This window comes from Microtus pennsylvanicus, chromosome 18 (assembly GCF_037038515.1).
Source record: "Microtus pennsylvanicus isolate mMicPen1 chromosome 18, mMicPen1.hap1, whole genome shotgun sequence".
NCBI classification, from domain to species: Eukaryota; Metazoa; Chordata; class Mammalia; order Rodentia; family Cricetidae; genus Microtus; species Microtus pennsylvanicus.
In genome coordinates, this window is record NC_134596.1 from 9,856,024 (window position 1) to 9,882,783 (window position 26,760).

The window sequence follows — 26,760 nt, forward strand, 5'->3', positions numbered from 1 at the left end:
TGTCGTATAGCCAGTGCCTAGCTATGACTTCTGTTTAACAGGAGAAAAAAAAACAGTTAAATATGTTTTTCCTGACAAATAGATCCAGAAATTGGAGATTGATATAAGATTTAAAAATCATTAATGAGAGTTAATGGGAGCTTTACAGCTTGCATTGCCTTCTGTTTCCTCCATAACAAAATATACCCATAATATTGTACTATATTTAAAAGATTCTTTTTATACCATCCCCTGGGCTCACTGCAATTGTCAAAAAATACGTTTAGTGTTTGATCAGTTAATTTGAAATATCAAGTTAGACAATAGCATTAGAACATCTTGCCTCAGGGTATGACGAAAAGTTTTATATTATGGAAGAAATCTATGGCTCAGGCTACATAAAATCTTACATTTCAATTTCCACAGTTTTATATTATGCTTTAATGATGATGACTAGCTTGTCCATATAAATGAAGTAAGTTTGTTTCTAAAATATTGTCAGCTTCAAGAGAATCCTGTACTTTAGAGTTAGTAATTGCCCCAGTGAAAGTCCAAAGACAGCCATCTTTTGAATATTTTGGGATATATGCTTATTCAAAAGAAATTAAGCCTCAGAAATTGGAAATTAAAAGAGAAAGATCACAAACTTTGAATGGCTTTCAGAAATCACTGTGTGATATACCAACAACCACAGTGTGTTCATGACACCCACCTAGTTCCTCTGCTTATTTGTCATTTTTGTGATGCTTGAACTATTAGTGGGACACCTGGCAGTGAGAGAATGATTTGTCTCTGTGGCATTGGCTGATCCTTTGAAACTGTTCCTCATGCAGGATTGCATTTTTCTGCATAAATATAGGGAGAGGTACCTGGTGTTATGGCAAGCTGTTTGCCAAGCCTTCCTGGTGTCCATGAGAAATCTCCTTCATGCTGTAAGAATACAGTGGAGAAACAGAGTAAGAGGTTGTCCAAATGTAGGGGTGAAATAGGAGGCAGAGTAGAGGCTGTAGTCATGTGGGAAAATAACAAAAAAAATAAGTAAATTTAAAAAAAAACCTGATTGTCATACAGGGATGGCAGATGGACATTTGATTCAAGGGCTCCTATCGTTTATATAAACATAAATTATGAATGCATAAAAATTTGTATCTAATGATAGTCTATTAGTTTTTAGGTTTTTCAAGACATGGTTTCTCTGTTGCTTTGCAGCCTGTTCTGAAACTAGCTCTGTATAGCAGGCCGGACTAAAACTAATGGAGACACTCCTGCCTCTGACTCTTGAGTCCCCAGTGCTGGGATTAAAGGTTGCACCATCTCCACTTGATGGATATGTTACTTTTGACAATATATCCTGCTTTTGTTCCACAGAAGATGAGAACATGTGGATTGTTTCCAGGCCAACGTTATTTGAGGGAGCAAGAGCTCCCAGAAGACCTCTGGAATCCCTATAAAGAGTTTCCCAACAAGCATACAAAGCATTTTGGAGAAAACTACATTCAAATTTCCAAATAATCATATATGTTGATCTTTATTTAAGGTGGGATATTATGTATAGAAATGAACCGTTTACATTGGATTTGATCTTAGTGTACTGATAAACATTTAAGGTTGATTTTGGTATATGAATTTCTGTTCTTTTTTAAGTTTTTGTTTTTGCTGATCATTTAAGTATCATGTATAATTAAGAAGATTAATAGATAGTCATTAATAATAATCAAAATCTTAATAACATTATTTAGTTTTTATAGATATGCAGAGATATAGTTCAGTTACATAGATAGTCTTCAACACTTCAAAGACCTAAAGAACATAACATTTAAAAGGTTTTAAGAACTTACAATTTTCTCAACAGTGAAACATATCTGCTTCTGACAGCACAAATTACTTCATTTGTGGGTGCCTAAAACGGAGAGTTATGCTTTTTACCCTGAACAGCAAAGATGTCTCCCCTGAAATCGTTAGAAGTGAGAGAAGACTCTCTGCAGATAGAGGAGCTGATAGATTAAAAAGTATTTATTGGACTGTGATACAATCAGTCTGAGCCTAGTAAGCTGTAGGAGAAGCCACAAATACCACAGTGAGGGTCTTTAAAGTCATTCACTTCTGACTAGGAATTCTGAGAGTCAAAGATGGTGGAAAGCTAGAACAGGAGCTAAAATGCCTGAGAGACTTAGTTATTTCACTTTCACAGAAGTTGAAGTGTCTGAAAATCTTCTGTCATAAAAGGATTACACTTCTAACATAGAGGCTAGTTTAGATCCATCTATGGTGCAGAGATCTCCTGGAGCAAGGCAAACACGCACAATTTTTTTTTCATTTTTCATACAAGCTAGTTTCCAGAGAAGGATTGAGCCAATGTGAAGTTGTTCAGGGATTTCCAGTATTTCTAGAATAGAGCAATTAGATGATCAGGGAACTCTACTCAGACAACAAGACCTGAAACCGTTAAAACAAGGCAAAGTATTAAAACAAACTAAGCTCAGTGTGACCAATTTTCTCCTTTTACATATGCTGCTATAGTATATGGATTTAGAAGCCATACTCCAGGGACTGGAAATAGATGGCCAAAGCTTGCCTGACTGGAAAAGGCTACCTGACGAGGAAAAGTGAGTTTTCAGAACAAAGTCAGTCCACAGCTGTGAGTAATATGGCCCAAGTAGTTCTTGGAATAAATCTCTTTCTTCGGGAGAGCAGACAATGGACGTACCTTAAATAATACAGGGGCCTGTTGAGTTGTTCCAGGATTCTGTTTCCACGCTGATGCAGCCATTAATAAGAATATTAAAAATTCAGAATGTTGATTTTTGATTATTAAACAGCTATCCTACGAGAGTACTAATGTAATCTATCAGCTTGCTTTGACATCTTTTAGAAAGAAAGGTGCCATTTCTGATCACATTCAAAATTATTGAGGAATTTTAACCTCATACACCCAAGGACTAGTTATGGCTGCTGCTTTTCAGGAGTAAACATGTAAATATGTTCTCTCCCACATTGTAATCTGTAAAATGGAAACTGATACAAGAATTATAAATAGTTAATGAGACCGTGCACCTAGGTTGAGCTTTAGAGAGACTGGATTACCTTCTCATTAAGGTATGAACCAAATGGCATCAATAAAATGTTTTAGATTTAATAGATTGATTTTTAAAATGCCTTTTGTTCCAAAATATTTTCAAAGATTTTCATGTAGTGTTCCATTGGCCAATTAAAGGACCAAATTGGGAGATATCATTGAAAAGTGTTGCCTTAGGTAATGGCAAACAGTGTAATATTATGCAATATATGAATAGTTCATGCAATAAAAATATTCTAGATATTTTCAACAAGTTTATATTATCCATTACGGATCTTGTTTGTTAATGAAAAATGAAGGAATTTGCTTGCAATTCTTGGACAACTTCAGAGAAACCTTTCCCTTATGGGTAGTTCATTTCCCACAGAAAATGCAAAAGCAACCATCTTTCCCAATCAGGACATATATGTTATCCTAAAGAAATTAAGACTCAGTAATTGGAAATTGGGATCACTAGTTTGAAATCTTTGAAGGAATGTCAGAAATGACTGGTAAATATTCAGTGACTGTGCCTATTTTAAAATTGTCTACTGAAAATCTTGAGCAATTTAGTGAGATTCGTAAGGGGAGAAGATACCCAATTATCCCAGGTTATATATTGTTACTGCAGGTCAAGAAGTGACTCAGGTGAGCATTCTCCCTGGCTTCTTGAATACACAATTTCAATAAATAAATAAATATGGGTTATATTAATGATGCAGTTCAAGTGTTGACTCAGGTGAGCATTCTCCCTGCCCTCTTGAATACACAATTTCAATAAGTAAGTAAGTAAGTAAATAATATATAAATAAATAGATGTATGTGAGTTATCCTTCAGGCACTACATAATTCACTGCATCATGCACTTTTTATTCTAAATTTTCTAAATGTCAATTCCTACAAGCATTATACCATGTATAGATTTTGGCATGATGGTGTAGAAGAGACTTTTGTCTAAAGCAAATGGAAAGACCATTGCAATGGATTATGGAAAGGACAATACCATGCTATAATATAGGGTTAAGTGCATGTGAGCTCATGTATTTGTATGTGTGTGTGTGTTTTTACAGGAAGAAAATGAACCACAATACCTTACTGAAAGTTTGGTGTAGTGCATTTCCAGAAGATTACCAGACTAGGTGATATTGGAGCTGCTAGTGCTCACCAAGTAGTAATGGATTGAGATTGCTGAACTTGTGGTTTTGAAACTCTGATGATAATAATGGATACACATATTGCCATAATGTGTATAGAGTGTGAGTTTATATGTATGCATTTCTACTTGCAAAAAAATAATTTTAATAAGCAGTTGTATTTATTCATACCTTTTGTAGTTCATATATTTTATTGATTTAGTTGATCACGTTGAGTGCCAGTTGTTCCAAGGAAAGGCTGTTTGCTCGTCCCAGCCATCCTGCTCACTTAGCCCCAAAATAACAAAACAGAAATTATATTAATTAAAATATTTTTAACCCACTTGCTCTAGCCACTTATCAGCTAACTCTCATATCTTGATTTAATCCATTTCTATCAATCTGTATATTGCTACATGGCAGTGGCTTACCAGGAAAGATTCAGCATGTCTGACTCTGGTGGCTCCATGGCAGCTCTTTCCTCTGCTTTTTTTTCTCACTGCATTCAGTTCTGTTTCCCCTGGATACCTAAGTTCTGCCCTATCAGAAGGCCTAGGCAGTTTTTTTATTCATTAAACAACGAAAGCAACATGTAAACAGAAGTCCCTCCCACACCAATATTTAAGTATTTTACATAAAAATTATGTAATAATAAGTATATTTTCTAAATAGGAATCTTATTTTAAAACCCAGTCTGAACATGCAAAAATTACAACAATGTATCTAACAATGTCGTGCTAATTTAGAAACAATTTCATGTTGTCATTTGGTAAAACACAATATATACATTATTTTTAAAATTTCACAATTGTCTGCATGCTTGTATTAGTATTTAACATATGTGTACATGTTTTGACATTGATTTCAGAGTAATAGTCTTAATTAAATTTTTGAAATGTTTTGAGGTACATTTATATGAACATTTAATTTTTTATAAAATTCAACACAATGCCTTTTCTAGATTTTCCCTGTAAGCACCAAAATCAGTACTCCAGCCTCGGGTCATTTATTTGTTCTCTCTTTTCAGTGACATCTGACTTCAGTGAAAATGTGTGTGTGTGTGTGAGTGTGTGTGTGTTTTGATATGGGGCATTCTTTTAGCACATGGGCATCATTTCAATGCTAGCATACATGAGAAAATCTATCACTCCAGCTTATCATTTCTATAAATAATTTAAGCCATTCTGATAATATTTTGCATTCATAAAGTTCCTCAGAATACATTAGAACGTTCTCTAGATTTTGTAATGAAGCAATTAAATATAAAAACTTACACAATGAAAATTCAATAATAAAATGTACATATAAATAAATACCAATCAATTACTATTTGTATGTGCTAGTATAACAGCATGCAACAGCCTTGAACTGTGCCATATGTGGTATGAAATCAGGCAAGTAAATCTTAGAGATTTGTTCATTCATGCTCCATGTCCTGGGACAACATGATAATGGTAGTATACTGGTTTTTCACATGTATATATTATAAACAGATCCAGTTGTTCATATTTCAGATTACCAGCTCATGGACAGATCCCTGTATGAGTCTGTTAATTTTCAAACATAAAAGCAGAAAATAACAGAAGGGTTATTATTTAAAGTAGACTTTGATGTTTTTAAATGTTAGTAATTACTCTATTACTTTCTTTCTTCTGATTGTATTTTTGCATTGGTACAGATTCTACAATTGTTGCCTGCCTCCTTAACTAAAACCATAGGATCACTACAGTATCTGCTGTTTTTATATACTCCACAATACATCAAAGAAGAGCAACATTCAGACGTCTCCCATACAATAACACTTAGAAATAAATAAAATTAAGTTTTGCTGTTTATCTTAAAAAATAAGGGATTTAAATAATTGTTTACAGTATTAGGATCAGAGAGTCAGACTCTTAAACCATGAATATAGCTATAATTTCTATAATCATCCTAAAATGTTAATGTCAAAAACGCAACTAACAGCAGTACAACATATTGAGGTAAAATGTGTGATTTTCCAGCTACTTCAAATGTCATAAATGGACAAAATTTAACTATTCAGAGTTATTACTTGTTTCATATTATAGACATGTCTAAATTTTCACTCATAGATTCTCTTAGATATGCAAATATATAATTGACAAAAGGAATAATTTGCCAAATGCAAAAATCAATCCTATTCCATATTGTTAGGGTGATAGTGGTAAGAGAATCATAAACTTCTTCTGCAACATTTCTGAAAGAATTTATTTTCCAAAACTGTCATAAATATTTTTCCCTCGACCCACAGGAAACATTGACTCTAACTTCCAGAAAAAAAAAAAAGGATAAAACTGGGGTATTAAAGGGCAAAATTATAGAAATTTTAAATGCCCATTAAAATTAAATGAAAGCAAAGAAAGAATGAAAAATGCTTAGCATAATGACATCCCTCTACGAAATGTCAAAAAGATGGAAAACTCTCTACAATTAACACAATTAGGAGAATACCACTAACAAATGTTGGGGGCTAAGAAAAACGAATTATTTTCTACTGTACAGTAATATTGATAGTCCTTTGTATTGGAAAAGTCACTGTTAAATCGGTTCTATAAAATCACAACAGTGTGTATTCAGTATGGAATACTGCTGTATAAAATCATATCTACACAATAAAATATAATAATTTTTGCAGGATACTTACTGCTCCCTGATTCAGTTTTGCACATCCTGTTGTGTTTGGCTCCTCATGCTGTTCTGATCTCTCACATACTAACTCTGCACGGATTTATTGCTCCATTGTTCCCATGGTTTGAACATTCTGACTTTTCTTCATGTTGCAGTTAGGGACTTTATGCCTGACCATTAGAACATAGTTAGCTTGTCTAGTAAGTTGCCTAGTTACCCATGTACACAAGGAGAATTTGCTTCTTTTCCTTACCCTATATTTACCTGGATTATTCTCTTGAATAAACAAGTCTTGATGAGAATAGTGTCTTGTCTCCATCTCTGATGTCTCTTGTCCCATCTATTCTCATTTCCCCTCCAGGGACTCTGATGACTTTCAGGTGGGCCAGGGTAGAGTGGTGCCCAAAGTGTGTCTGGAACAATGGAGATTCAGTGAAGAAGCTGTTCAGAGAGGCCCATATAAAGTGAAGTATAATTAAGAGGAAGAAAAATACAGGAACCTGCTGTGTCTTCTAAACCTCGGGAAGCAGAACAGTGATCACAGGACAAACAATTACTTAGCATGAAATGATACATGCATTCAAGGCATGAGGGGTAAATACTAAAATTATAGTTTTTTTGAGTATTAAAGATGTTTTATAGATGAATAAATATGATAGAGTGTCAGAGAGGCTCTTAAAGATTACTGTTAAGCATTCATACCAAGAAATGTTTTTATAACTATCTTTTTTAGTAGAATTAATATTTTTTGTTTTAGAGGTACTATGATTTTGTAGTGGCCATGATATTGAGATAGAAGAAAAAGTATTATTAAAAGATAAGTTGGACATAATGCATTAAATAGGAGCCTAAATATTTGCAATGGCAAATATGGGTTTTTAAATTTGAGAAGGCTCAAATTGATGCAGTCAGCACCAATCCTCTGCTAAGGGAAATTATTTTTCCTATGTTAACTGGTTAGTGGATCTTGTGATAATTCTAATCAGCAGGCTCATACCCCAGTTGAAATACACGAATAACTGAGAGAAATAGGCATGGGAGCATCTTTGCTCCATGGGAGAGAATGTTGGTTCGTGGATTAAAGTTATCCAAAAATATAATGAGCCTTATATTGAATTCCTAGCTCGAAGAAAACAAGCAATAAAAAGAACTGTAATTGGAGGAGAAGCAAGGAAATAACTTCTGAAAAGGCCAAGCATATAAAAATATCAAGGTGTGTTATAATGAGCTATGCTATCAGTTCAGGAAACAGGAAATATTAATAGTTATAGAAAAGTATGAAAAGATATTCCATCTGAAAGAAAACTGCAATTGACTGCAGAAACTATGGCCACCATTTATTATAATTTGTAAATTAAAATAAAAATTTAAAAGATTTAAAATGCTTTGGATATTGGAAAATCAGTTTCTTATCAAAGAAGTTCAGACAAAAGTAAAATTAGTTAAAGAGCATATTTAAAATGCCTTTTTGAATAGGTTATAACCTATAATCACATGAAAAATGTCTGAAGATTTGACATTTGAAAATTTAGAAACGCTCTAAGGGATCATTGGTAGCCTTTTCCTTCGTTAAAGACGACATTGGACATTTACATACTAATGCGAATCATCTACATGTTCAAGATAAAATTCCATTTTGACAAACTAATCATACTTTTCCTTGGACAGCAGAGTAGAGGGTGCCTGAACTGGCTTTATCCTATAGCCACATTTATGAATATCTTGCATATCACCATAGAACCTCGTCTGGCAATGGATGGAGACAGAGACAGAGACCCACATTGGAGGACTTGGACTAAGATCCCAAGGTCCAACTGAGGAGCAGAAGGAGGGAGAACATGAGCAAGGAAGTCAGGACCACGAGGGGTGCACCCATCCACTGAGACTGTGGGGCTGATCTAATAGGAGCTCACCAAGGCCAGCTGGACTGGGATTGATGGAGCATATGGTCAAACAAGACTCTCTGAATGTGGCTGAATTGAGGGCTGACTGAGAAGCCAAGGACTACGGCAATAGGTTCTGATTCTACTGCATGTACTGATTTTGTGGGAGCCTAGTATATTTTGATGCTCACCTACCTAGACTGTGATGGAGGGAGGACTACGTTGGACTTCCCACAAGGCATGGAACTCTGACATCTCTTTGGACTGGAAAGGTTGGGTGAAGAGGGTTGAAGAAATGGAAATGGGAGGAGGAAAGAGATGGAATTTTTTTATTAAAAAGAAAAACTTCCATTTTGATAAATTAATCATTTTTTCAAGTCTATTACATTTTAAAACAGCAAATTGAAATTTTAAAAAGAAAGATTTGGTAAGGAATACATATGAAATATTTGGAAGTATAATTGCAACTTTACATTAATACATATTAAATTTCTTAAATCTGCCCTGAAGGGATATTCTAATTAGAGTAGAGAAATACTTTGCTCATACTCCAAATGTTGAACTAGCAGAAAATTTGCCATAAATACTGAATGGCAGTCGTCATTTCTAATGGAGAAAGGAAGAGGGTATGGTATTGTTTGTTCAGGAGGAGTGACAACTATGACTCCTGAAGTAGACGTTCCATTATTGGCCATGGTAAAAATTATACTCATGGAAGTGACCTCTCCAATACTGATCTTCACCACGATCACCAACTTGGGGTTAGGTGAAATCTCTTGTGCTCTATGGTCAGATTATTGTCCAGCAGTCCAAAAGACCAGTTACAACTGAATATTTTTTTCTGGCCGTATGTGCTTTGTTAATTGTCTCTTTTGTTCAGGGATCAGCTGTAAATTATTGTGCTTATGTCTCTTGTACATCTATGTTTAAGCCTGTCTTTTTGGGAGACACTGATGTTTTAGTGTATATCACTGTAAGTATCCTCTCTCCTCCTTGGAATGACTTGACTTATCTGAATAATTTTGATGGGACCTCTTATAATTTTACTTATATGGATGATAGAAAGCCAATAAGCTTTGGAAATGGTCTTTGTTTAAAAGTGGGATTACATCATTGGTTACAACCTGGAATTAAAATTTGCAGATCTCATACACCTCTTCAAAGGCTTTCAGCATGGTAAATTAATCAGACCTGGTACATTTATTATAATTCATAATGAACTATTATATCCTGTATGACTAGATTTTGCATATTATGGTTTAATATATCAGCCATTTATTTGGAAGACTTGTTTGGGTAAATTTGGCAAAATAATTCAAAATAAATAGATCCATTGGTGCCCATATTGTCAATTTATTAACACTGTTCTGAATAGAATATTATCACTTGTGATTTGCTTAATGTTACCAGGTTGAATTAGTCAAGAACGAAATGATAACTGGAAGACATCTTCTGTCATCGGGAGATGGAGGAATCAGTAATGGAGACATTCCTTACTCCCAGACGTTAGTGCAATTCAGAAGATTGTGGCTGCCTTAAACCTGTTCAGCTTTTAAATGCCTCATTTATTGCAACACAAGTATCTGCTTCTACTTATAAATTTCACTTATTTGGAAGTAGTAATGTTACTGCTTTTGTACCACTACCACATGCATTTTTGTTGGAAGAATTAATTTTACAACTGGAATTAATTTTTATGAATATTAATTGTATTTTTATATTAATTCCACTTTTAAGTTTGATTCTCATATTCAATCACTTATGATATTACAACAGCATACACATATTTGGCTGCCAGTAACTTAGGTCATTCTTGGGCTCAAAATCCTCTAGATAATATTGTAGAATTCTTCAAAGTGTTATTGAAAAGATAAAGCACATGTTCGGTATAATAATAGTTGTAATTCTTAATCTTATTGCTGTTTTTGCTACTACTTCTGTGGCTGGTTTATAGTTTATAGAGAGAGAGAGAATTTTCACCAATATGAGTACTCCAGCCTCAGGCCATTTGTCTGTTCTCTCTTTTCAGTGACATCTGACTTCAGGGAAAATGTGTGTGTTGTGTGCGTGTGTTTTGGTATGGGCATTCTTCTAGTACATAGGCATCATTTCAAAGCTAGCATACCTGAGAAAATCTATCTTTCCCCTTTCATCATTTCTGCAAATAATATAGAACATTCTGATAATATTTTGAATTCATAATGTTCCTCATAATACAGTAGAGCATTCTCTGGTTTTTGTAATGAAACAATTACATAAGCAAATTTACGTAGTTTAAATTCAATAATACAAGTGTACATATACATAAATACCAATAAATTACTATTTGCATGTGTTAGTATAATAAGATGCCACAGACTTGAAATTTGCCACATGTGGTATGAAAACAGGCAAGTAAGTCTCAGATCTTTTGTATTCACTGTATATGCTTAATGTCCTGAGATAAACATGATAATGTTGGTATATCAGTTTTTTTCTCATGTATGTATTAGAAATAGATCTAGTAGTTCGTATTTCAAATTACCAGTACATGGACAGAGCCCTTTATGAGTCTGTGAATTTTCTGAACATAAAAGTAGAAAATAACATAAGGGTTATTATTTATTGTACACACTGATATTTTTATATGTAACTAACTACTCTACTACTTTCTTTACTCTAATTGTATTATTGGCATTCTTACAGATTCAACAATTTTTGTCTGACTCCTGAAGTGAAACCATAAGGTGACTAAAGTTTCTTTGTGGTTTTTATATAATCCACACATATATCAAAGAAGAACAACATTCAGGAGACTCCCATACAAATCTACAAAAAATTAATAAAATAAAGTTTTACTGTTTACTTAAAAATAAGATATTTAATCAATATTTTACACTATTAGGATCTGAGAGTCAGTCTCTTAAACCACTAATATAGCTATAATTTCTAAAAATCATCCTAATATGTTATGGTCAAACCCACAACTAACAGGATTACAAAATACTAAGGTAAAATGCATGATTTCTTCAGCTAATTCAAATGTCATTATTTGTCAAAATTTATCTTCAGAGGGTATTACTGGTTACATATGCATAGACATGTCCAAATTTTTACTCTTAGATTTTTGTAGAACTGTAGCTATACAATTGACAGAAAGAAAAATATGCCAATTGCAACAATCGAGCCTACTCTATATTGTAAGTGATAACACAATCAGAAATATCATATATGTATATTTTAAAGATGGAAGAAATATTGTTACAGATTGAAATTGAGAAACTTGATTCCAAAGTACCAACGTTTTCCAGTCTCAACATTACTAGCAGATATACACATTTAGAATCTGAGATGAACTGAGATGAACAAGATAAGTTCTGAACTTTTAAAGCATATAAAACAAGACACACAATAACAAAGATATCTATTGTGTTAATGATTTTCAAGGGAAGTATGTAATACCTGCTGCCATCACCAATAAACACTGGATTTCCAAACAGCACATTCTGTCTGATTTCCTAATTGGGAATGGACAAAAAGTGAGAAAATATCATGTACAAGAGTATTTATATGCAAATACACAAAGACTATGTCAATCAAAACAGCAAATTTGAGACTTTGAGAACCTTAAAAGCAATAGGATGATAAGAAGTATGTTTACTATTCTATACTATATTATAATTCAGAGTCTTTGGTAACCGGTAGGGTAGTACTTTCATATGTTACTGCATAATATTATCAAAGATTCTGTTTTCATGAGAAAAAAAAAACAGCAAACTCATACCAATTTTCACAATGAAACTCAGAGAAAATAGGAAAGGGCATGACTGCCCTTGGCACTGTCATATACTAAAACATTAAGAGAATTATTTCTTTGCAGATGCTGCAGTGTTCAAGACAGAGATAGTGGTGCCACAACTTTAAAGAGAAGGAGAGGTTTCAGAAGCAGGGATGGACATGATGCACAGACCATAACAGGTGACTCCAAACAGTAATACTGGAATATACCAGTACATGACTGCTAATTAACCTGATTTTTTTGTCATATAGGAGCAGTCTGCCGTGTCTGGGAAATGTACATTCGGATTTTAGCTATAAATGTTTGCAGCTGCCAGCGCCAATATAGCCAAAACCTGTCTAGGAAGGATTCGCTATGCTGACAGTATTATTAGCTTTCCTTGCCTCGGATATTCTGAAGGAGTGTGTGCATTCGAATTTTCCCGGGAACAATGACTAGAATGATCTCAATTCCACCAATAGGAACAAAGCCTGTGGTAACCTAGGAGATCTGCATCAGAGCTGCTGACTCATTTCTCCTTCCCTTCTCTATGTTTGCTCCGGCAGAAAAATATAAAAATGAAAATAGATGGCAGGAAATGATTTAGTTTACCTAGGACCAGAATCCAATTATCAAAAGGAAAATCACTATGAGGTAAGTAGGAGGTGATCACGTATCTGAATTCTTGGGTCTGTATCCTGCCTATCTACCTGAAATTTCCATTCCTCCCTGCTGACGGCTGATTGTGATTCTGTGCTGCTGATTGCAGTTTACGGGTATCACATTCAGAAATGCCCGGTCAGAGTCCCTAAACACTTATTACGGAATCTTACACTTGAAATTTTTAGATTCCCATGTGTCTGAGGCTATTTGACAACATAGCAATTATCTTACTGAGGTTTCCAATAGCGCATAAGATCAGTACATTCCAGTGTTGTCATGTATAGACTTTCTATGAAAATCAACATTTCAGAAAATAAATAATCTAAAGCTCTCCTTGGAATCACAGATTTTGCGGCTGAATCAGTGGCTTCAGACTCGAGCGCATTTCCTGCGCTGCAAACAGAATCATGTGACTCTCACAAATTCCTTGCTTTTCCTATGCTACTGTATACTGCAGGTGTCGGAGACACATTTTCGTCTCTGGTGTTTTTTGCAGTGAGGCTTTGACTAAAGTCCAGCTTTGAGCAGGACTTTAGTCAAAGCCCCACTGGCAAAATTCCTCAGTGCAGTCCGTTTTATGCCATGTAGGAACCAATAAGAAGAGAGATCTCATAACAAGGACCAGAAAGCACAAGACTATATTTATCTTGATGATCTCATCCAGAGCTGATGAGTCATCTGTGTCTCTCTCCTTACCTTGTTCTGTGAAAAGAAGCAGAGCCATTGACATGGGAACAGAGGATAAAACGTAATTTACCCTGCATTTTGCCTCCAATTAACAGCCAACTAAACTGGTAAAATGTAAACTATTGAGTCAGCTGGCAGATGCTTTTTTTTTTACTTGAATCTACCTATATACATGGGAGTCTTACTTTCTCTCTGAGGATTTTTGATTGTGAATCTGTGCTGCCAATGTATCTGCATTCTGATTCTTCGTGATTTTTTCTATGTTTTTAGGTGTGGTTTTTATGCAGTCAAATTATAATAAATGATATTATGAATTATATACATATAATTCATATAAAATGATATTATGAATTATATACATATAAAAATGCAATTATAATTTTTCATGTAGTTTAATTATAATACACAATATATTTAAGTTGATTAGAGGGCTGTAGAAGGAAGTGGGGAGACTGTAGAAAGAAACGTAGATTTTAAATCCTCTCTTATATAGACCCAACTGTAATAGAGTAGCTCACAATAACTTAGTGATAAAGAAATGAATTCAGTTTAATTGAATTCAGAAAAAAATTAAATATATTTAAAATGTTAACATTTGTCTGTTTGTTTTAAGGCCAATAGGTATTTGGACATTTACGTGTTCATTAAGCATCCTTCATAATTTTGTTTCTTGCATGCAAGCTATATACATAATTATGCTCTAAATAATAATTTATATTATTTATTTTAAAAAACAACTGGATTCAAAATATTAGATGTTTTCTCTAAATCTCTCTCTAAATCCCATAAGCAAAATTAAAAATGTGATATATATATATATATATTAAAAGGAGAATTTATTTACGGAAGTTGTAAGTCCACCAGTTTCACGCCATCTATTGTTACATCTATTTCATGGAAAGCCACTCTGAAAAGTTGTCCTGCCATTAGCCATGTTAGGATTTTTGACACTGCATAAGCTACAAGAATAATGCTTTTAGTCCCATTTTTTTTTAAAATTGCATTGGGTCAAATGTTTTTTTTTTTATATTAATCAAATACTCGTGTCCTGTAGATGTTTATTGGAACTAGAAGATATGAGATTGGTTTTCTCCTTTGATTGTAATGTGTTATTCTAGCCTAGCTAGACATAAATACTCAGAGAACTTCCTCTTTCCATACTTCTCTAATATTCTGGAATTGCATAATACCAGCATGACTGCTTTAGAAAATGAGTATTGTGAAAATGTCTTCTTGGTTTCTAAATTTCCAAATGAGCATGTTGTTGACTCTCTCAGGTTATAATGTAAACATAAAAGCAAAAAATAATATAAAAACTATAACTCACAGACAGCTTTGTTTACTAGTCTAAAGAAAATGGTATTCAGCTTACTCACCAAATTTGATATGGTTCTGTAACATCAATATTAAATTATCTTTTCTGAATTGTAGATGATAATGTGAAAAAAAATGGGTAAATATCTGGGTTCTACCACTATCATCCTTATGCAAATAGTATAATTAGAACAGATGGAGGTAAATCTATTCCCACCGAACAAAATTGGGTAAAAATTCGTGGGTATATTTAGCCAATGGAGTACTCCTCAGTGGTAAAAGATGATGACATCTTCAAATTTCAGGCAAAAAGTTGAAATTAGAAAACTCCATCCTGAGTGAGTTAACATAGATCAGATTGATGAGGATTGTCTGTAGCCAATCATCGTTGAGCACCAAATAAAGCAAACCTATACCCCACGATGCCAGACAAGCTAAGTAACAAGGGGAACAAAAGGGGAATAAACATTCATCCTTTGACAGCACCAGTCTATGCCGCAGAGAATGTGGGTCCCTGGACACATCCACTGGGAGCTTGGCAAAACTGGCCTTTGTGCAAAGAACTCCCCATGTCCTGACACTGGAAAAGCACGATTTCTGAACTGGACAAGCATGATCAAAGAAAAAATGATTGCCAAACTTTGACAAGACTGGGTAAGATGAATTTAAAATTCTTCCTGCTTCTGAAAATAGTCTGTCAGTGACGATGTGTCTAAGAAAATGTTATTTGCTCCAATGTTGAAAATGAAACTTGGCTGATAGCCTACATAGCTGGGAGTCTCTGTCATTTATTTCACATTTGAATGTTGTTTCTTTGTACTTCATTTTTATGTAGTATTATTTTTAACTCATTTTTTCAATAGATTTGAATACTATGTAGGCATAGTTACATTCCTCTCATGACTTGGACAAGCCATTACTAATATCAGACTTAGACTCCACGGGATAGGATATTTATTGAAATATTTAGGATACATTTCTGTTTTGATATTTTTTATGATGTATTTAACTCTACTTTTAGTTTTGTTTTTCAAGATAGGGTTTCTCTGGTAACTCTAATTTTGATACTTGATATCTGTTCTTATTTGTATGTAGTTTTACAATGGGTTTAATATTCTCTTATTTGAATAAAAGGGAGAGGTGCTCTGGGAACTCCTTAAGACAATGGTTTTGGATTCTGGGCCACTTGGACTTGTTCTTGGCTTACTATAACAACAGATCAAGAAACATGCTCTTGCTCATTCATGTCAGTCTGATTCTGTTCCCTGGTCCCTGCTCGTGCAGAGGACTGTTGATCACAGAGGCTACCCACAAATAAAGAATCCTTTATTATAATCTAATCCAAACTGATGTGAGACTATTTTATCATGATGCTCTAAAAATACAGTTTTTCCTCAACTGTAGTACACATTTAATTCAATAAGAACGTTGCTATTTTACAGAGCTTAATTGTTATGAAACAAGGAAGATCCACAAATATTGATTATAAGATCCACAAATAATGATTATGACATAGTGATTAATGTTCACAAATTCATCATTAGTTCCTATTGAACTATAGGGTCTAGCTCAAGGAGTGGAATATTTGAGGCAATTTCTAAAATAATTTTTGAGGTATCCAATTATGCCATGAAAATCAGTTTGTTTTTTTTTTTATCTTAACAGATGTTTTTTTTTTTTTCATCCTGGAATGCAATGATAAGTATCACAGCACTCTTTATATATTGAGAAGTTTGTAAGCCCTCTTTTATCAACAATTTCTTGGAACATGAGGCCTGAAATAAATAGCCTTCATTATTTACAAAGTTGGAGCCTCAAAAATTATGTTTTCCTAATTTGTGTACGATATAATATTTACAGGCAAAATCTTTTTGGAAACTTTCCTAATCACCTTGCTGAATTCCATTTCTGTCATACTCTACTATAAAATCCTCAATGATAATTTATACACTTTGTGAATAAATTTTCCACAATTCTTAAAACACATTTGAATGCCTCTTAATTAATAACAGTTGTGGGTCTTGATCTACTTGTGTCACCTCTGACAATGGGAAACGTGTCTGTCCATGCTGTTGGGCTGGTGCTCTGTAACCTGCTTCCCATACTGGATAGCCTTACTCTGCCTAAGTACGGGGGAAGTGTTGGCCTTATAGTAGAGGAATATGTCATGCTGTTCTTGTATCCCTCAGAGGCCTGCCCCATACCATGTGAATAATGTGGATGAATAGAGTAAGGGGGCTAAGGGAGGGAGCTGGCAAAGAGATTGAGGGGGGAATCTGCAGTCAGGAATGACACAAAATTTACATAATTGTATAAATGAATGAATGGGCATATAAACAGATATAAAGGTCATTTGCATGCCACAAAGTTAACAAAAACATATAAGAAACCAGATGCTTAAAAAATAGAAAATACAATAATGAGTTATAAATAGAAAAAATTATATCTTGTAAATTAAAATTAAATTAGTTTTTATTAACCTATAATAATGATTAGCACTGTGAAGAAATATTGAAGAAAATTTATAAAAATTTTCAAATTACTACTTGTCAGCCCTTGCTTTAGTCTGCTTTGTTGTGTCAGGACAATGAGCATGTTTCTTACTCCTGTCAGTTAGGCATAACCTGCCATTATTACCTGTCAGAAATTCTACCTGTCACTCAACTGGACTGTGACATGATTCTGAGAAGTAGTGAGGTTCATCAGGGTTCTGATTTCATTGTAAGCAAATTGATGTTTATTTGTTTAACTAGGTGTTATTTCTCTTTTTTTTTTTCTCTGAAAATCAGCCTTCAACAATGTGTGGAACCATTTTACTAAAATTGTTCCTTTCTATAGAGAACCATATAAAGCTCATAATATTATTTCTTTGTAACCTAGTTAAGGTTTCATTAGCTTAACACGGCTGGAGGGTTTTTTGTTGGCTGAAAAACCTTTTCTGCCCAAATTTATCCACACAACTTTGGATATGGATGCATGTTCCTCCATCTACAGATACTTTACTAATTTCAAAGTCTTCACATCCTGCATTGCAATTTGCAAAATGCTTTCTTTCTTACATATGTCTGCTCTTTGTTAGAATGTGACTTCCTTTGAAGAAGCCAGCATCTTGGAATCAGTCATCTCATTAGAGATCACATGCCCACTGTCTACCATATTAGCATAAGAAATGTCATACATCATATGAGTTTCTTCACCCTGGGGTTTAACATAGAGCTTCCAATCATCAGCACTTACGTTTCAGAAGAGATTTGTGTCTTTGTTTGGAATGCTTGATTTTAAAATAATCAAACAGCTGTAAAACTTAAAAAAAGAAAAAATGGGGGAATACAAAAATAACTTGGTAAGGAAAATTCCAAAATTGGAAGTATGACCATAACAAGAAAAGATAAAATATTCCCGCAAATGATGTCTTCATGATAAAGCAACAGCATTGTAATGTTGAGGGTAAGCATGCTGGTTAATATGCACTAGAGTGTTAAACATCAGATTTATATGCCATAAAAACATCATTTTACAACAATATTAATCATGCACAGTTGTTCAAAGAGCTAAAAATTTGCAGTGTTTATTCTAATTACATTTTATTAATACATACTACTTAGCATTATTCTTGGACTTAAAAATACTTCATGCCATGTGTAGCTTCAATTTATATCCCAAAGAAAGGGATATCTCATTTGAAGACAACATATCATAAGGAGTAGATCTGTCGTAAGATGCTGATGGCTTGTATCCTAATGCCCTGACTTGAAATATCCAATCAGAAACTATATTATTTAAAATACTGTCTGGCAAATATCTTAAGAGTACTGGTAGCTTACTCCTATATCCTAAAATAACCCACTTCTCCTAATCTGTGGACCACCATGATGAGGTCGTGGCTTACTGGCAAATTTCAGCAGATGCCAGGAAAGGTATCTGTTTCTGGCAGCAGCTTCATGACTTCTCAGTGACTCTTCCTAATTTTTCTATATAGCTCATTCAGGCTTTCTTTACCCTGCTAAGTCATTGGATGATTCAGCTTACTTATTAACTAATGGCAATACAAGATATTCACAGAATATATCACCTCCCAATCCAGCTTCCCTTTTCTTTCTAAATAAAAGAGAAATATTTAACTTTAACATATTAACATTGCATATAACAACAGTTATCGAGCAAGTATCACAGTTACGATATTCACATGTATCTTATATTTATCATAACTAAGGAAACTATAACTATTTATTCTTTTTTTTTTTACTACATAACATTTTATTTCCTGAGTATCCTCTTTTTATAATGAGCAAGAAAGACATCCTTTCTAATGATCTCACTGTTTGCAGGGATGCACTTACACTCGAAAATAAAGATTTTACCCCTCCAGCAACTGAGCCTCCACAAGCTGTGTGATCCTCTGTTGTATCATTGCAAAGAAAATTGGTTGCAAAAATAAGTTTTCATCTCGATGGAAGAATTTATTGCTCCAATAAAAGGCAGGTCCTTAAAGTTCACTGATTCAGCTCTACTGAAGATAGAGCAAGGAACATCTAGGGCTTTTTTTTTTTTTGTATTGTATGACTAGGTCATTTTAACAAGTTTAGGCAGAGGTGGTGAATAACTGAAGATATTAACGTAAGTTCAGCCTAAGTGGGGAAGTCAGGAACAGAGATTTAGATAGTTGAAATAAAAATGACCTCATTTGAGAAGGTACAAGGAAGAGTAATTCAACCTTTCATTCTCTGGGATGTTAAATGAGCACTTGTACTCAATCAGTAAATCACGTATTGAATCTGCCTCTTTAGAAAATGTATTAGTTTCCTGTGTCTGCTGAGACAAATCACGAAGTATTTTGCTGTTTTAAAGCAACACAAATGGATAATATTCCTGATTGTTACTGTACAAAATGGATTTTTCTCATCTCAAAACAAGGTGTTGTGAGGCTGCATTCCTTCTGGGACTTTAGATCAGGAGTCCATACTGATGCCATACAAAGTGACAGGTGACATCCTACCTTTTCAGGGAATGCCTGTCTTTCTTACATTATCTTTTAGGTCCCTTATCATCTCAATAAAGGCCTCTGTGGGTATATTGAGATAGCTAAACTAAATAGTACACGATCACTTGTACATCTCAAATTCATGTTCTTCATTGTAGCTACAACATCTTGTTGGCCATCCCAGGGAATGTTCACAGCCTCTGTTGATCAACACAAAGGGATTTCTAGATTTATCACACCTGTCACAGAAGAGGAAAGAGTTCTTTGGATTCGAATTTAAATGCATATGCTTTACCTAAGCAGAGGCATAAGGAAGTGAGCACTGTGAGATCTCATAGGTGTGATGATCATTTTAACATCTCTGTGTGCTCTTTCTGCTTTGTGTTGCATCAGCAGTAATAAAGGTGACCATCACCATATCTGTGGTGATAATTTTACATCCTCAAAGGGCAAGAGAGAAGCCATTTCTAACAAAATAACTAACAAAATGTTGGCAAGGTTAAGATCATATCATTTCCAGGAGATATATTTCAACATAAAGCTGTACAAGAAGGTATGTCATGTAAAGTGTAACATTTTATCTTCAAGGTTCTTTTTTTTTCTCTGACATCTATCTCTAGGCAACAAAAGAGGAGACAAGATAAAGATTTGCATTACTGAAAGGAGATACTAATTTGCTAATTCAATTGACACATTGTCAATACAGCAAGCATATTCATCACAGTAATTAGACTTGACAGTGACATAAGCAACAGAACATGTATAAAATTAGAAAAAGATTAAACACATCAATGATAGAAGCAAGATGTGCATGTGTGAACCATGTGAGGGGAATGTGTGGCCAGGTAGCCTATAATGTTATAAAGTATAGAACTAGACCCTCTTGTTACATAGAAAGATGTCACACTCAGTGATGACAAGATTTGGGTCAATGCAAACATACAGGGTTTCGCTAGCATAGCGTATACAGCATCAGACAGTTGAGAAACTTGAGATGTACTAAATGAGAAAAAGTACGGTACATAATGAAAGAAATTTGAGTAAAAGAGTGAAAAGAAACATAGCAAAACAAAGGCAACATCCATTTTGCTAATCTGGGACCTCCAAGAGCAGAAACAGCACAAAAGAAACGCAAATACACCATGAAAAACTTGCAGTAGTTAAGGATACTTTAAAAGGAATATAAAGCTGCAAAGTCAATGCTTCAAGGGAATACCTGATTCAGAGAGTCTCAGACTCATATGGAGGGTTCTGATTTCGAAGTATGCTTAGTTAAAACACTCATTGTAGATTATTCTGTGAAATCAGAATGTGTTGGAAAAGAGAGAACAAAGGCAGAATAAAAAGTGAGATAATAGAAACCTTACAGGACACAACAAAAAGTCGTCTCATTAAAAAGCCCAGGATGAACAGGCGAATGTGGAATAATAGCAAAAAGACAATGGTTTGTTCTCTACAACACTGAAAAGATTTGTACATTCTTTTCTGCTAAAAATGTACTTCAGGTTGATAACAAAAGTGAACTCATATTTTAACCCCTCAAAGTTAGGTGAGGAGATATTTATTTCTTCTTAATTAGAGTTCTTAACTCTGGGACAGTAAGAAAGTGCCAGAGTAGGAAACCAGGGATTTCTGTTACAAACTTTACTGAACCCACCAATTTCTGTGTCTAGACTGCATCAAACATGTATATACTGTTCCATTCTCTGTTCGTTTGTTTGTTTGCATTGCTTAAGTTTAAGACACAAAAATATCACAATGTGTGCTCATTGAAACAAAAAAGTGTAATACAGAAATTTATATACCATTGCATTTACTTCCATGTCTTACCAATTGGTAGACGTTGGTTTAGAAGGCTCGCATTCAGATAACATGCCTGACTATGAATATGTTTACTGATGTATTCGTAATTAGAAGGATCTTCATAGACTTCAGTGTGATCTTTTGTAACTTTATTTGAAATAATACTAAATGTTTTTCTCTTTTTACCAAATTTTACCTATTTGTTATAATTCTTGTATTAATTGTTCAGGTCTTTAAAAACATTTATCTTTATGTTTAGCATTCCTGATCATTCTTATTCTTTAAGTTAAAACTGTGGATTATTGCATGTTATGAAATGCTTACCCAGTATCTCAAGAAATTAATTATGTGGAGTTCAATATTTAATCTATTACTCTTCAGTAAATATTGTTTTTAGGCTACAAATCTATTCCAACTGTTGTTGAATAATGGGGAAAAGTATTAACCATTTTATCCCTTATTTTTGGTAGGCATAATATCTAAAAAAATATTTGGCTAGGTAGTATCATTGTTTCTTTTAGCCACAAGTAATGTCACTTTGTGGCTGTCAACTGAAAGATTGCCCCATCAAGAACTCTTCAAAATGTTTGCTTTCATTTGATATGAGGAACAAAAACGTTCAGTAAATTGTCATTTGGTGCCAGGTTTTACCATGGTGACTTATATAACTTCAAACAAACTTCATCAAACTGCTGAAAATAAGAGAGAATATGAAAGAAACAAAACAAACAGTAACATTATGTGCAGAAAACTCTGGTAAACAACTGTAAGTCCCATCAGAGGCAGGAGGTTAGACAGTGGGACAGAATGCTGAAATGCTAAACAACAAAACAAAACAGGCAAATGTGAGCAATCAAATATAATAAGTGCAAAATCTATCAATCCAAAGTACAGTAAGAAAAAATAACCTTCAAATACACAGGTCAAATAAGTGATGTAAATAGCATAGAGAATTGTCAGCAATATTTTATACCAAAAAAGCTAAAGGTATTTTTCTGTTTGCAAAGATAATACTCATTGAAACCAAGTAGTCTACAGGAAAGAAAAGTTAGAATAAGTTGTATAGTTCCAATATTGTCAACTCACTAAAGGATAGTAGGACAATTGAATTATTAAGTCCAAAGGTGTGGTGATATTTTGCTTGTGTTCAAAAAAATAAAACTTGCCTTAATATCAGAGAACAGAACTAGCTATTAGTTAACCATAGAGGTCTGGAGGCCTGTACAGACAGACAGGAAGTAATATGGCTGGGTGGAGAGAGGAATATATAGTAGGAGGAGACATGAGATCAGACTCTTTTTTCTGGTAAGGTGTTAGCAAGGTAAGAGTTAACTGTGACTTGTTCCGTTGTCTCTTTGATCTTTCAGCATTTACCCTTATATGTGCCTCCGAGATTTTTTTTTTATTAATTCCGATTAGAACTCATGCAACACAAAGAAACAGTCTTGCAGAAAACCCCCTTTTTATCTGACTCTAAAAATCTTTCCACCACCACCACCAGACCTTCAAGTTTTACCTGAGCTTTTGCTGGGAGAATATTTTGTAGATGTATTTATTGGGACTGAAATCCATAACTGTTTTTTTTGTCTTCTTATTTATATATTTAAAATTTCAACTTTCTCCCATCCAGCACCCATATTTGATGGGACCAACTCTGGTGACACCAACACATGCCTAAGGTCTGATATGTACTAATTCAACATTGACTCCTACTTAGTGCTATATAGTCTAGTTTTTGTTATAGGGCTGAGCAGCTGAGAAATGGAATATAGCCAGAGCATGACTAGTAAGGACCTGCTATGCTGAAAGTGTTATTAGCAGTCCTTGCCTCACACAGCAGGAGTGTGTGTTTTCAAATTGTTCCTGGAATATGAAAAAAGAGAAGAATGATTTCCATTCTACCAATAGGAACAAATCCTGTGGTAACCATGGAGATGTCCATCAGAGCTGATGCCTCATTTCTCCCTCCCTTCTCAAGGTGTGCTGCGGCAGAAAAAAAATGAAAGTAAAGGTGGATGACAGAAGAAAAATAAACGCAGTTTTTCTCAGAGGAGAATCCAATTATCCTAGGGGAAAGCACTGAGAGGGAATTAGGAGTTGATCATATATCCCTCTTCTTGGGTCTGTATCCTGCCTATCTTCCTGAAATGCAACATTTCTGCCTGAGGATGGCTGATTATTATTCCTCGCCGCCAATTGCAGCGTACTTGTATCACATTCAGAAATGCCATGTCATACTCCCTAAACACAATGACTGTGGAATCTGCCACTTGAAATTTTCAGAATCCGAGATGCCGGAAGTATTCTCCGATATAGCAATTATCATATTGGATCCCCCAGTGGGACATATGATCAGTACATTCCCGGTTTCTGTCAGGTATTGACTCCCAAACTAAAATTTGATTACAGAAAATGAATAATCACATGCTAATCAAAAAATTACAGATATTAAGGCTGAAGCAGTGATTTCAGCTATCGAGCACATTTCCTGCACTGCAAACAGGAACAGGTGACTCTGATCGGAAGCATGGGGAATCTCAGAAATTCATTGCTTTTGCTAGGTATCTATAGCTTCTGTCTTCTGCAGGTATCTGGAACAGACTTTCTCTCTGAGTTGTTTATAGCCAATCTCCTGACTAAATTCCAGCTAAACGCTGGACTTTAGCCAGGAGACTGGCGGGCAAAATCCCTCAGTGCAGTCCCTTTTATGTTATCTAGGAACCAATAAGAAGAGAGCTCTCAAACCTGAAAGCATAGGACTGCATTTTACATCATGATGTCATCTGGAGCTGGTGATTCATCTGTGTCTCCCTCCTCCCTGCGTGTTGTAAAAAGAAGCTGAGCCATTTAAAGGGGAACACAGAATAAAATATAATTTACCCTTTGTTTTGCTTCCAGTTAACAACAGACAAACCTGCCAAATTAAGACTGGTTGCCACAGCAACCTTGCAGCTGCTTTTGCCTAGATTCTAGCTGTATACATGAAAGACTCCATACCTATCTGTATTTGTTTTTATTGTGACTTCGCGCTGTCAATTCCATCTGATTCTTATTTTTTCTGATCTGTTTATTTTTATGTGTTTGTTCATGCAGTTGAAATATAATTATTTATGTTTTATATACTACATGCAATATGTAATTATAAATATAATAAATGATTACAATGGTTCATGTAGTTGAATCACAATACATAATATATGTAAGTCCATTAGAATGTTGTATAGGGTGATGGATGTATTATAGAAAGAAATATTTATTTTAAGCCCTCCTGAAATTGACCTGACTGTAATAAAGTCTCCCGCTGGGTCGTAACGATAAAAAAATGAATTCAAGTTAATTCTTCTCTTGAAAAAATAAATAAATAATTTTATAGTATTAAAATTTATGTTTGCCTGTTGTTAAGATTTTGTTTTGTTTTTGGTTTTTTTATGGTTTTTCAAGACAGGGTTTCTCTGTGGTTTTGGAGCCTATCCTGAAACTATCTCTTGTAGACGAGGCTGCTCTCGAACTCACAGAGATCTGGCTGCCTTTGCCTCACAAGTGCTGGGATTAAAGGCGTGTGCCACCACCGCCCAGCTTTGTTTTTAAGACCTTATAGATATTTGCACCCCCAACTTTGCAAGAACCTACTTTCATAATGTTTCTTATTTATGTAATAAATATACCAGAAATATTGTTTTAATATAAATTTATAGGTATTTGTTTTAAAATTCCGCTAGATTCCAAATACTAGAATTCCTCTCAAAATATCATAATCACCATTAAATCTGAACTATATTTTCTATCTTTAATGTTTGCAGAATATATTTAAGGAGGTTGTATGTCCATTTATTATAAACCATTTATTGGTACATGAATGCCCTACATGGAAAGCAATGGTAATAATAATTCTATATTTCTTTCTCAATTAGCTCAAGACTTCAAAAAGCTACTACAATGCGGGTTTGGTTTCATTGCCCTTCCTCTATGCACAGTGCGTTTTTGAGCAATGGATATACTACAAAAATTATGCCTTTAGATAGAGGTGTTGGAAATTCATTAGGGCAAAACAGCTTACATATTTACCAATAGTGGCTTGATGGAGATATTTATTAAAACTTGTGCAATTGAGATAAGTTTCCTCCTGTGAATGAAACGTGCCATTCTACACTAGCTGGCCATGAATACTCAGAAAACCTTCTGTTACCACATTTCTCTAATGTCCTGGAATTGTACAATACCAGCATGCCTGCTTTAGAAAACAAATATTCTAACAATGAATCCAGGTTTGCAAATTTTCAAATGAGCATATTCCTGAATGCTTCAGTTTTCAATGTAACCGTGAAGGCATAAAAATTAAGAAAATGAGTATAAATCACAAACAACATAGATAACCATTCTAAAGATCATTGTATTCTACTCACCAAATATGATATAGTCCTCTCTATACACCAATGTTAAATTATCTTTTCTTAATAGTAGATAATAATGTCAAAAAGTGGAAACATGTCTGGGTTATTCCTCTATAATCCTTAAGCATATAATATAATAAGAGCAACATGGAAGAAAATCCATGGTCATTGGCCAAAAATAGATTTTTTAAAAATGTGGTTACATAAACACAATAAAGAACTATTCAGCAGTAAAAACAAAGATATCTTGAAATTTGCAGGCAAATGAATGAACCTATAAAAATCCATTCAAAGTGAGGTAACCTAGACCAGAATGATGAGGATGGTTTGTACCTAATCATAGGTGAACAACAACTGTAAAGCATAGAATAGGGAACCTACAACTCAGGACCACAGAAAAGCTAAGTAATAAGGGGAACATTAAGGGAAAAAATGATAACCATGGGGAAAGGAAAAAGATATGTG

At 34.3% G+C, this 26,760-nt stretch overlaps 1 long non-coding RNA gene across 2 annotated transcripts in view; it reads right to left on the reverse strand.

Moving 5' to 3' along the window:
• Window positions 1-1,697: 1,697 nt before the first annotated feature.
• LOC142837381 (uncharacterized) overlaps window positions 1,698-26,760 on the reverse strand; it is a 69,111-nt gene continuing 44,048 nt past the window's right edge. For both annotated transcript variants that reach the window (XR_012908262.1, XR_012908261.1), the window contains exons 5-7: window positions 4,360-4,455; window positions 2,687-2,736; window positions 1,698-2,365 (exon numbers count right to left, since the gene is read on the reverse strand). This is a non-coding gene — a long non-coding RNA (uncharacterized LOC142837381). The remainder of the gene's footprint in view (window positions 2,366-2,686; window positions 2,737-4,359; window positions 4,456-26,760) is intronic.